Source organism: Mustela putorius, unplaced genomic scaffold (genome assembly GCF_011764305.1).
Source record: "Mustela putorius furo isolate JIRA1106 unplaced genomic scaffold, ASM1176430v1.1 tig00000430_pilon_pilon_pilon, whole genome shotgun sequence".
NCBI classification, from domain to species: Eukaryota; Metazoa; Chordata; class Mammalia; order Carnivora; family Mustelidae; genus Mustela; species Mustela putorius.
In genome coordinates, this window is record NW_025421377.1 from 18,719,879 (window position 1) to 18,732,688 (window position 12,810).

Here is a 12,810-nt window from a genome sequence, read left to right on the forward strand (position 1 = left end):
TTCCCCACACTGTAAAGTAATGAAGGAACCAGAAGACAGTGTCAGAGAAGTAATGAGAAGAAAGAATTTCAGGACCGAGGGAGCGATTCATGCATCAAATATCTCAGGGACAGGATAAGGCCCAAAGAGAATTAGGATGATGTGAGAATTGGGAAGTCATCAATGACCTGCCTTGAATAGCTTTGGTGCTTTTGCTGAGAATGACCATTAAAGAACATATGAAATCTGAGAAAGTAGATATAAAGAAAAGAGGATTTTAGAAACAGATATGTAAGTCTTGAGAGGATGTTTAGAGATTTAGAGATGGAATCAGTAGAGAGGGAGAACAAGTCAAGAGACCAGGACAAATAATAGCAGGAAGACAAGGGAACAGATCCCTTAGCGGAGCTGATTATGCAGGAAGGCAGTAAGGGTTTAGGGTTGAAGGAAGTTGGGGAAGTTGAGAATCAGGGAAGGAAGAGGATCTATGGAAGGTTGGAGGTGGGGCAGACTGAGCTAACAGGAAGGGTCAAGAAAAGAGGATCCTGTGGGAATGAAGACAAATGATAATGGAGGAAGGGAGTCTTAAACCAGGAGGGTGTAGATAGATATTTGAATTCAAGATTCCAGATGCGAAGTTGTTTGATGAACAAGAAAGTACAGGATATGGCCGTGAAAGTGGCTAGATGAAGAAGAGGGGGAATGAAGTTTGATGCCGTGTTAATTATGTCCTTTTTGTTGCAAGAAAAATTCTCTTAAATTATAGAGGCTTCTTTCCTAATATACAATGCCTAGAAAGCCAGTAGGAACCCAGGCAGCTCCAGGGAGGAGCAAATTCTGTTTCATGATCTGAGTTGGCCCTCCAGCGGGATATCTTTGCTTTTCTTTATATTATCTTCTCTGTCCTCTTCTTGTGCCTAATTGCTCAGTTCTTTCCAGACTGCAAGAATAAATTGCGAGTTGAGAAATAGAGATGGTGGTTTAGAAGTGACCCAGAGGAGCCAGAAATGGATTTTTAACACCTCTTTACCAATAAGACTAAAAGAATAGAAGAAGACAGGTCAGTTACTATTTATTTATTTATTGGCTTATTTTATTTAGACTCAGTTAACCTCTAGTGTGTCATTAGTTTCAGATGTAGAGTTCAGTTATTCATCTGTTGCATATAATACTCAGGGCGCATCACATCACGTGCCTTCCTAATGCCCATCACCCCATCCACCCTCTTGTTTCCTGTAGTTAATAGTCTCTTATGGTTTGTCTCCTTCTCAGATTTCATCTTATTTCTCCCACTCTTCCCCTTTGATCCTTTGTTTGGTTTCTTAAATTCCACATATGAGTGAAACCATATGAGAGTTGTCTTTCTCTGACTGACTTATTTCACTTACCATAATACCCTCTAGCTCCATCCATTTGTTGCCAATGGCAAGATTTCATTTTTTTGATGACTGAGTAATATTCCATTGTGGAGATCTATATGTATGCCACATCCTCTTTATCTGTTCATCTGTTGAATAGATAATAGATCTGCTCATCTGTTGATGGACATCTGGGTTCTTTCCATAGTTTGGCTATTGTGGACATTGCTGCTATAAACATTGGGGTGCAGGTGACCCTTCAGATCACAACATTTGTATCCTTTGTGCATCTTTTAAAGGAGAAGTATGCAAATGAAGAGTATTTGGAAGAACGTTTTGCTTCTAATAGGAAGAAAAGATAGAGGCAGCAAATTATCAGAGAAAAGGAATATATATGTTTTCCCCTGTTTTTCAAAACATGAATTAACTTCATTTAACCAAGAATGATAGTGTCTGTGACACTGAGTCACAGACTTAGTGAGTAAAAGGGGGAGAATTTTCATTTCAGTTTAATTGGAAGGATTTGAGGAAGGAATGTGGGCTATTAAATATATATATATATATATATATATATATATATATATATATGTAAAATTATAAAGAAGTAGTTCCATGAAATTGCTATGGAAATGAGGAACAAATTCTAAAAGCTATACAATTTTTTCTAAGCCATGTTAAATTATGCATAGCATTTAAAATGGAAGATTCACTTTCATTTTCTGAGAGTATATCTTATTTGGAGAATCACACCATGATACAGTATTATAGTTCTTATTCCAGTATAGTGGTGTCAGATGTAAAGGATAGGAAATTATGGTTGATAATTTAAATATAATATGAGAGATCAGATTAGCAAAAGACATAGAACAAAAATCATTAATATTATGAAGTGAATGAAAAAACAGGATCACATTTATTTGTCAAAATTGATACCGTCACTAAATACTGAAAGTAGTAATCTTTTTTGTTTTAATTATAATTAATGATATGTAATAAATATGAGGTAATGAAGCAAGAGTGATCATTTTTACTTCAAGAATTCAGTTAATTGAACATTTATTGAACATTATGTCTTAGACACTGTAGTTACCGAAGAAAGGCCAGCCAAAGCTTATTATATTTGATATTTCCAGACATTTAATAATTACATTATGTTGAGATTTTTTATGCATTTAAACTTCATGTGGGCTGCTGGATATTGAAAGTAGTATAGTTTTAATTTTATTCTTTGCTGATATGACACATCTTAATCTCATCTTTTTCAGCTTAGGACATTTGAAAGCTACATGTCTAATAATTATTTTAGGAATTTATGATGCTGTCTACGGCCATACTGCCCTGAACATGCCCTATCTCGTCTGATCTTGGAAGCTAAGCAGGGTCGGGCCTGGTTAGTACTTGGATGGGAGAATTTATGATGCAAATGTGTAATAACATAAATTAAATTAAAATACAGTTTAGAAATATCTGTGGTTATTGGTATTATCCATTTCTTTCTTTTTTTTTTTTAAGATTTTATTTATTTATTTGACAGAGAGAGAGAGAGATCACAAGTAGGCAGAGACACGCGGCGGGTGGAGGTGGGGGAAGCAGGCTCTCCGCTGAGCAGAGAGCCTGATGTGGGGCTCAATCCCAGGACCCTGAGACCATGACCTGAGCTGAAGGCAGAGGCTTAACCCACTGAGCCATGCACACTCCCCTCCCCCCCCCCCTTTTTTTTTTTTAAGATTTTATTTATTTATTTGACAGAGAGAGACAGAGAGGTATTATCCATTTCTATTCAAATTAAGTTTCAGTAATTTATGGGTTCCCATAAGATTAATTGACAACCTATTAATTCCTGTATAACATACTCACTATTATTTCATTCAGATTCCTTCTTTTAAAAGTGTTTCTATAAAGGCTCTGATGTTTCTAAGAGTGGTTTATTGACCTTTATATTCCTTCATGCTCCTTTCAGTGGGCATTTATAAAAAATCATCACTATTACTTGCTTTAAATTGTGTTATGTGCCCCATACAGTCTAGTATGCAAAGGTCTAATATTTTTTGTGACAGAATTAAATAGGTTTCCAACATTTAATTTCATTCTATATCAGAGTGAGGTATAAGAATATGGCAGAAGTACTTTTGAGTGCCACTGAAGTTAGCTTAGAAATAATTAGTATAATGTTACAAATATTTAATATGTAGTATTTTTTTTCTGGGAAAATAGTAAAGAAATCCTTTTAAAATTTATTTTACTACTTATGCTACTTCCAGAGAAAGCATAGGAAATTTCTCTGTATTTGTAAAATTGAACAATTTCCTAATTTCTACTTAATAAAATAATGAGAATAATGTATCACAAATTTACACAGAATATTCCACCAGAATAAGAATATACTGACTTAAACAATTCTCAATTTAGTATTTTTCCCTGTTTTTTTCTAACATACTTCTTTAACAGGGGAAGTAACATCAAATAAATGGTTATCCCAATTCTTCAAGTATGTTGACCTCTTGTAAATAAAGATTTTACTTAACAAATACCAATATAGAAATTATAATGTACGGAGCTATTTTAAGTGCTTTGTAGCTAGTCATTTAATCTTTGTAACTACGTTTTGAGGTAAATACTATGACCATTCTGAATCTAAAAGTGGGGACACTGAAGTATAGAAACGTCAGGGAAACTGCCTTCACACAGCAAATTGTGTGGCAGAACCGGGGTTGGAATCCAGGTGAGCTGGCTCTTAACTCTTATGCTTTGCTGTTTCACAAAACCCACTCAGCAACCTTTCCTTCTCCATGAGACATAACTATTCCTTTTGGAGTTATTGACAGTGATATCAATTCTTTTAGGATAATTTTTAATAAAACAGTTTTTAAAAATTTATTTTTATAAAAATCAATATGATGTTTTTAAATCATTAGGACTTAAGGTTGAGAGAGAATGGATACCCAGAGATGCTGTAGTTATTTAATAAGGTCTACAAAAAAGGTTTCTACGCAAATAGATGATTTTACTGTCCTTTATCTAGAATGTTTTTGTGATTGTTTTGCTAGAATGTGTATTTCGAAACGTATTATTTTTTGAAGGTAGGTGTAATAATGGGAAGCTTATAAGTAACCCTTGCTTAATTTATTTTCCCCAGTCTATAATGCAGATATCATATATTCAAGGCTTTTGTTATAAAGAGTAATTTCATTGATAGGGGTCTATATCTGTGATATAGTATTATTTGTTATATAGAATTTTTCCTTGACTAGATCATCAAAGCACCCATAGTGGGGGGAAATCTCTTAAAGCAAAAGTCTTTGAATAACAAAACTTGATTAGCTGGAATTTTACAGACCAGGACATGGCTAGTTACTTGGAAGTGTTTTTGCATGATACTTCCATGAAAAGATGAATTAAAAACAAAGTGAAGTGATAACTTTGGAGGTTCAGTTAAACAGAGACCATGTCCGAAAATCAGTACCATTAACATTCAGATGCTTAAACCACCCGCATCTGACCTTATAGCACAATACAAGGAAACATCATCCTTGTAATAATGAATATGAGGAAAGATATTCTGGAACAGTAAAGATTCATTTGGGTTTACTATAGTGGGTTTATTGAATTAGAAAAACACATTCATGTATTTTAGGAAAAATATGGCATCCCCTAACTAATTAATCTGAAAATGAAATCAACCTATGTATTAGGCTGAGTTCCCTAAAATCAGAGCTGGAGATGGTGATTTTTGTGCAGGTGATTTGAGGAAGTGCTCCAAGGGCAAGCCTACTGTAAGGGAGTGAGGAAAGCAAGATATGGCAGAGGAAGGAGCCCGGCATATGGGGCTTCAGCGGGACTCCAGCCTTAGCCAGATCCCACGTGGAATCCTGCCATGTAAATGGCACCATGGTTTGCCCACCATGTGGACAGGGGCTGAGCTTCTGTTATCCTGCATCACTCACGCACTGGCTGAGGCCCACCTGGTAGGTGGGGAGAGGTATCGCTTCTCAGGCCCATTTGGGTGGTGGCTTCCATAAACCAAGGGCATTTCTCAGATGAGAGTAGCTCAACAGCAGGTGGAGGCGTGTCCGCGTCTGTTAGAGGCATCTGCGTGGAGCAACAGCAACGTCCCCCACAACCGGAAAGTCTACTTCTAGATCATCCTAGGAAATCAGCGTCTGAGGGCAACATCATTCTCTGCAATGGAATTTAAACTATATTTTCATAATGGAAATAGTAGAGAAGAAAGAGCACAATGTTGGGAATCGAGCGATCCCTATTTTCTTGTGTGATTCTCAAGCCTCTGGGATCTCAGCTCTTAACCTAGGACATTCCTGAGATGGTTTTTAAGTTCTCTGTCAGCTTCAAAAATAATTTTCTGTTATTTTCTTTTATTATGCACAGATTTCTATTAATTAAAATGTTGGGCTTTCATTTTTTAGATATGCCTTTTTTAATAGTCATAGGAACTAGTTGCCAAGCTTTACTCATTCATTCATTCTTTCATTAATTTAACAACTGTTCCTGTGTGTCATAATTGTAGATATGGAAAATATAGACTGAGAGCCTATAATATGGATGTTACATTTTTAAAAAGATATTTTATTTATTTATTTGAGAGAGAGAGGGATGTGTGTACAAGTAGGGGGAGCTGCAGGCAGAGGGAGAAGACGAGTCCCCGCTGAGCAAGGAGCCTGACTCGGGGCTCCATCCCAGGACCCCAGGATCATGATCTGAGCTGAAAGCAGACACTTAACCAACAGTTACCCAGCAGCCGCTACGTTTTCTTAATATGAAAAAATTTTAAGAAATGTCATTTGAACTATATGGGAAAATAAGAAATTTCCTCTTAGATAAAGAATGTCACTTTATATTAAAACCCCCATAGAGTGAAGGGTTAAAAGAAAATGTGACAAGACTATTTTTTCCTCATACTTGAAAACGTATGTCATGTGGCTCTCTCTCTTTTTTTTAACAGAACAGTCCTTGGAAATGAAGGAAAAAAAAACTATCTACAAAAGTTTTTGCTTTTGTTTTGTATTGTTTAGTTAGTGAAAGGTCTTGATGAAAATCATCGAGGAAGCCAGCTTTTTACCTAACCAATAAGATCTTCTGAGGGAAGTTAAATTATGGCAGGGAGAGTTTGAACAATGCCACATGCATTTTCTGGTGGCATAACAAGGATCGTTTGCTTAGCGAAAGAGTCCTGAAAAGCAGCAGTCTGAGTAAAAATGAGACAAATCAGAGTTCAAAGTGAAAAATACTAATCTGCAGTAAGGGTAGCAAATTCTAATAAAACTGGTTTTTATCAGATATTCAATTACCTGATAAAAGAGTCTTTAAGCCACAGCTGAGTGTAAACAGTCACAAAGATGCTAAAGGAGATGCTGGAAAGTTCCGGCCGTAGCAGTCACAAAGGCATGGAGTTGGAACAGGCGAAAGAAGAAACCAACTGAGAAGTTAACCTGATAAATTAATTAAAATATTACTACTTAGCAAATATTACTACTTAGTCGATGGAAAAAGTGGACTTCAACATATAGTACTTACTTGTTTAAATTATATAATGTTTAATGTTTAAATTACCTGTTTAATAAACTTGATAATTACTTATACTTAGTATATTGAGTTTTCACTATTGTCTCAAAGTTCTCATTTTTAAGTCTTGCCGGGTACCAGTTTAGAGCAGGTATGCCTGAATCTGGAGAGACCCATTGTTGCCCCAGGGGGCAGCCACCATTCTAACCGGTGTTCCCTGTTGTTCAGTCTCTCCCATAAAGAGGAGGAAAAGGAAGTCTGTCATCCCAGAGTGTATCATTATGCAGGTTGATTCACTTAAGCTGACCCTATTTGGAAGTGGCAGATTTCTTTTTAAAAATTATTTTTTATTTTTTAAAAGATTTTTAAAAAACATTTATTTGAGAGAGAGAGAGAGAGAGAGAGACAGCAAGAGAGGGAACACAAGCAGGGGTTGTGGGAGAGGGAGAAGCAGACTCCCCACTGAGCAGGGAGCCGGATGCAGGTCTTGATCTAGGATCCTGGGATCATGGCCTGAGCTAAAGGCAGACACTTAACTGAGCCACCCAGGAGCCCCTGAAGTGGCAGATTCCTTAAGTGTGCTTACTTAACATACCTGTTTTTATGTCAACTTATTTTCTAAAATAAAAAGTATTTGTATTCCCCCCCCCCCCCCGGCCGCCAAACAGGAATATCATACACTTGCTATACACAAAGAAGTCAGGAAAAGAAGAGTACTAGTGACTTAAATCATTTTGCTTTTTTCTAAGATACCAGAATAGGCACAGCATAATACTGCTTTATCTAAAATCTGTAGTTAAAACAAGAAACACATGAAAATATGGTATCTGTTGTGAGGTAATATAATTTAGAATAACACTGGTATTGATTCAGAAGATAGCACATTTTGCACAGAGTAGTAGATGACCACTATTTTTTTGTCAGCCAACATTTCTTTCTTTTTTTTTTTTTTTCTTGAAATGCTCCTCCCTGCTCTGAGGGGCTATTGATGAACCTCCCCTTCCCCCCTCCTGGAGGGATACCCTGATCCAAGCTGGGTTCATCATAGGCAGCCTTAGGATTTTTTCTTGTTTTCTTTTTCTTTCTTTTTTTCCTTCTTTCTTTTTTTTTTTTTTAACTGGAGCCAGAGGGCAGGAGTCCATATTTTTGTGGGACCGTTAGCTTCGCGCTAAAGAAAACCTAATCCTAGAGCCAGTGAGCAGGTCTTTATTATCTCAGTGGTAGCATCCGGCCATAAATAAAGACAAAGGAGGGAAGAGTTCAGATGGGGCTAGAGATCATGACACTATTTGAGCCCCTAGAGCTAGCTTCAGCTCTGCCTCACGTGGATCTCTAGATTTTTAGTTAACTGGGTTGAAAATGTGTTCTTTTCATTTAAGCTACTGTTAGTTGGGTTTATCTCACTTGTGACCAATGAATCCTGACCAGTATCCCAATATCCATATAGTTTTTTGTAAATACTTAATTTCTAAAAAATTAAAAAGGAGGGATACTAATTCTTATTAATGTATAGCTTGAGATATGTCAAAGTATTTTTAAAATCCATCAGATAATAAAGCTACTATATCAATTCATCTATATAATCTATGACAAATATTATATTTTAGAATACTATGCTGGGTGGATCTTAGTTATAGCCTTATCACAGAACATAGCTGTTTAAAGTGTGGGTTCTGGAATCCGGTTGTTTGATTTTGAATCCCAGCTCAGCCAGTTATAAACTCTAGGCTTCATTTCTCTCTGTCTCAGTTCCCTTATCTATAAAATTAACATGGCGAGGGAGCCATCCTCACACAGTTGTTGTGAGGGCTCAGTGTAAAAATGCATGTCAAGTGGCACATAGTAAGTGGTCTTAAATGTTAGCTACTGTTACTTATTTTTGGGGTCTATGGACAAAATTTCTACCATAATGAAAGCTATTAGTGGTAGCTGTAGGAATACTGGTAATGAAGAAGAGAAGGGCTGGAGCACAGTCCTGGAAAGTACCGCCATGAGATAATATTCATGATAAAAGCCAACTGATCTGTTTACGTGGCAAGTTGACATGAACCCTAACAGTGCGTTTATACACTTCTGTGCCCTCAGGTAGAATGTTTCTGTGTAGGCAAAAGGAAAGTGAAGGGAAGGCAAAATTTCCATGTTATTTACTTCTGGCTGATAATTGATATTGTTGAGGACAAGAGAGTGGAGCTAGGTAATACAGTGCTATCTGCATAGCATGTTCAAGCCTACATAGTCAAACATAGTCCATGTGCCTGAGGATAATTTTACTATTACGTGTGTTTGTGAGAAACATCTTCTGACCTCACGTATGGAAGAGAAACAGGAACAAGTCAACCAGCATTGGTATTTATTCATTGTACCCCATGGGACTAACATGCTGTTTTGGGTCATCAAGGTGAGGAAGCCATAAATAGAAAGAGATTAGCATTGGCACAAAGACTGGAAAGAAGACATGTAGATGTAAGGACCTACTTAGCAAGAGGCTTTCATTAAAGTTAAACTGTCCCCGCTCCCCTTCCCCCAGGGGATTCACTTAAAAACAAGTCCTGGAAACCAGTTCCAGGTAACAAAGCCCAGATACAAGGATAGGTCAGGCCCGGTGGAGACATCCGATCAGTGGAGGGTTGCATACTGTCTCCCTAGCTACCAAGGAGTAGGGGCCCCCGCCCTTTGGGAGCCTTTTGTTACCAATCCTAATCAAGGCCTGATAGGCTGGTTCAAATGTCTACTAGGGTAAATTGTAACTCTATTGGTCACCTAGCATCACTGTGGAGTTTCCTGTGTGTGTTACATCTCATTGACCACCTGTGCGTGGCCAGGCCCAACTGCATGGCCTTTGCCCTTAAAAGCTAGTCTGTGAAACAGAGAAAGGTATCGCCCTCTCTTGTAAGAGGTGCGTCCCCCAACGTTCGGTTAGATTCCTGATGCTTGGCGGGAAAAAAAGCTTTGCTTGATCTTCACTTTATATCAGTCTCGCTCCTTTAATCATGGACCCATTATTGGGGCATAACAGTAGACAAATTTTCTTTGGAAATTTTTATAGGCACTAAATGGCAATTCACTAGGCTACAACCTACCAATATATGGAGCTTGTGGCAGCACATGATTTAGCAGGGGGTTATTTATACACTCAGAAGGGACCTTATCCCTAACACCTATACTATGATTTCCTAAGGGACCTAGATCTACAAATCAGTAGAGAAGACCTCCTTAGTGAACTGTAATCCATATTTGTTCATATAATTACCTTCAGTCTGGAGAGGAGTAAAGGGGAAATTATATATCCTGGTTCATTGCTGTCACTAACCCCTCTTCAAAATCTAGTATACAAAATTCTTCATAATTCTAAAATTGTATATCTTTATATTTGCAACATTAAATGCACATAAAGAAAGGTACTCTAAATTAAATTACAAACACATTTAGCAAGGGTATTATTTTCAAACTTGAAACTATAAAGAAGTTCTGCACTAGAGGCCAGTTTTGGACAGGATCCAGTCTCGATAGTGGGTTACTCGAGTGTAGACACCAGGCTTGTTTGGGAGAGTTCATTCATCTCCTCAGTTTACAGTGCCAGCAAAGACCCAAGTGCCTTTCTAATCTGTACCAACCAGAGGTCCGCTGGAGTCACCCTACAGAGAAAGAGGGGCATACAATTACTATACTTTAAAGATGAATACTGCTTCATTTCCTCTTTTGTAATAAAGACAGGGAGATGCAGAAAAAGGGGAAAAAAACTCTAGATATTTCAATATTGAGTGAAGTCATACAGTATTTGTTCTTTTGTGACTGAATTATTTCACTTAACACAGTGTCCTTCAAGTTTCATCCATGTTGAAGCATGTGTCAGCCTTTCCTTCCTTTTTTACTCAATTTTTGTATATGCAACACTTTGTTTCTCCACTTATCCATCAAAGGACACTTGGGTTGCTTTCATATTTTGGCTATTGAGAATAATGCTTCTATGGATTAAATATACAAATATCTATTTTTGTCCTTGCTTTCAATTCTTTTGAGTATATGCCCCGAAATGGAATTGCTGGATCATATTGTAATCTATTTTTAATTTTGTGAGGAACCACCATGCTGTTTTCCATAGAGGCTACACCATTTTACATTCCACAAACAGTACACAAAACTTATGTTACAGTTTTTAAAAATCCAGTCTTTATTTCAAATTCATAGAGTAAGTGGAGAATAATAGAGAGCATCTCTCCATTTTTTGTCTTTGTCTTTTTTGACTTCCTAGCTCACCTATATCAGCTCACATCTGTTTTACACTCATTGTCAGATAAATGGAGGTATTTAGTTCTTTGCAAGGCTAATCCCTCCACCTGGTTTCTGGATCAGGGACACTGTTCTATCAATAATCTTCTCTTGTTTGTTTTCCTATGTCTTCATTTCCTGCACTGGCTTTCCCCACCAGACATATACTTTTTTTTTTTTTTTTCAGTTTTTCCCATCAAAAAAAATGACAGCCTTTTTGGATCTTAAGACCACCTCCATTGTCCTAGTTATCTTCCTTTCATAGCTAAGTGCCTTGAAGTAGTAATTTATACTGAAATTTCCATTTTCTTGTCTTATTTTCAATTTTCTTCTAAATGGTTTTTCTTTCCACTGACAAACCTTCTAAACATTACCAGTAAGTGATAGTTGAAGTTGACACACTCTTTCCAGCATCTATCTTACTCTTTAGCATGTGTCACTATTGACTATTCCCTTTTTCTCTGATCCCTGGAATCCTGTGACACCAATTTCTTCTTGTTTTTGTTATTTTGATCTTTATTCTCTCTTACTCTTTGCCTCTTAAAAGCATTTATACCAGAGTTTTATTACTTAGGTGTTTTTTATTTTACATACCTTATCTGAACAACTGTATATGCGCTCATGAATTTAACTACCACCCAGATGATTAGAATTTCAGATTTTTATCTAGTAACTTTTTCCTGAGCCCAAGGTTTTTATTTCTAAAGGCACACTGGACATATATGCCTGGGTATTACGTAGGCACTTCAAATTTAGCACACTCCAAACTTCATCCTCCACAAACCTTCCTTGTACATCTTCTTTCAATTGTTCAGGAAGCATGTATGGTCATGCCTTCTGGTCTGGCCAGAAGCATGTATTCCTCCTTTTCCCTCTTCCTCACTTCTAATCAGTCCCACGGTCTTGTCTACCTGTCTTGTCTCTTCATTCCTACTGCGTCTCTGTTGAAGCCCTCATTACTTTTCTCAGGCAAAATAGATCTCAGTATCTCTGAGATCTGTTCCAATCCATCTTCCACTCTGCCTATATTGGATTTGGCAATTAGATCATCATTAGTAATCTTGGCTAGAACATTTTCACTGGTCTCACAAAAGTCTGCAAGCAGTGGGATAGAGAGTGAGTAAGTTAAGAATATGGAACAATGATGGTAAACTATTCTGTAGAGATTTGACCAAGAAGGGAAAAAGAAAGACAGAGAGGGTATATTAAGGGAGAGACCTACTTCTGTTTGCAGGATATGAGAAAGAGCCCATTGGGGTGGGATAGTTCGGAAAATATGGAAGAAAGTTCAAATTAATATAAAGTTCAAATGCTTGTGTAGATAGAGAGGGGATGAAGAATACAGACAAAAGATTAGATTTGAAGAGTAGAAGAGATTTGTTTGCCTGAGCCTAGAAGGTGAGGAGAAGTACAAATATAAATTTATCATGTAGAAAAGAAATTAAAGGAGTTCTCATGATTTCTTTCATTCTTTTTTCTAGTTAGTATGAGGGAAATGTCATACGTTAAGGAATATAAGGGCATATAGGGACACATTCAAACAATGTAATGAAAGGCTGACGTAGACTATGAAGGACGTATTAAAAAATTCTATAGTGTATTGAGGACCCAGCTGTGATGATATGACACCAGTTTACAAGGCTGCAAGATTTCTTCTAGTTGTGATCAGGAGTATACAAATGGG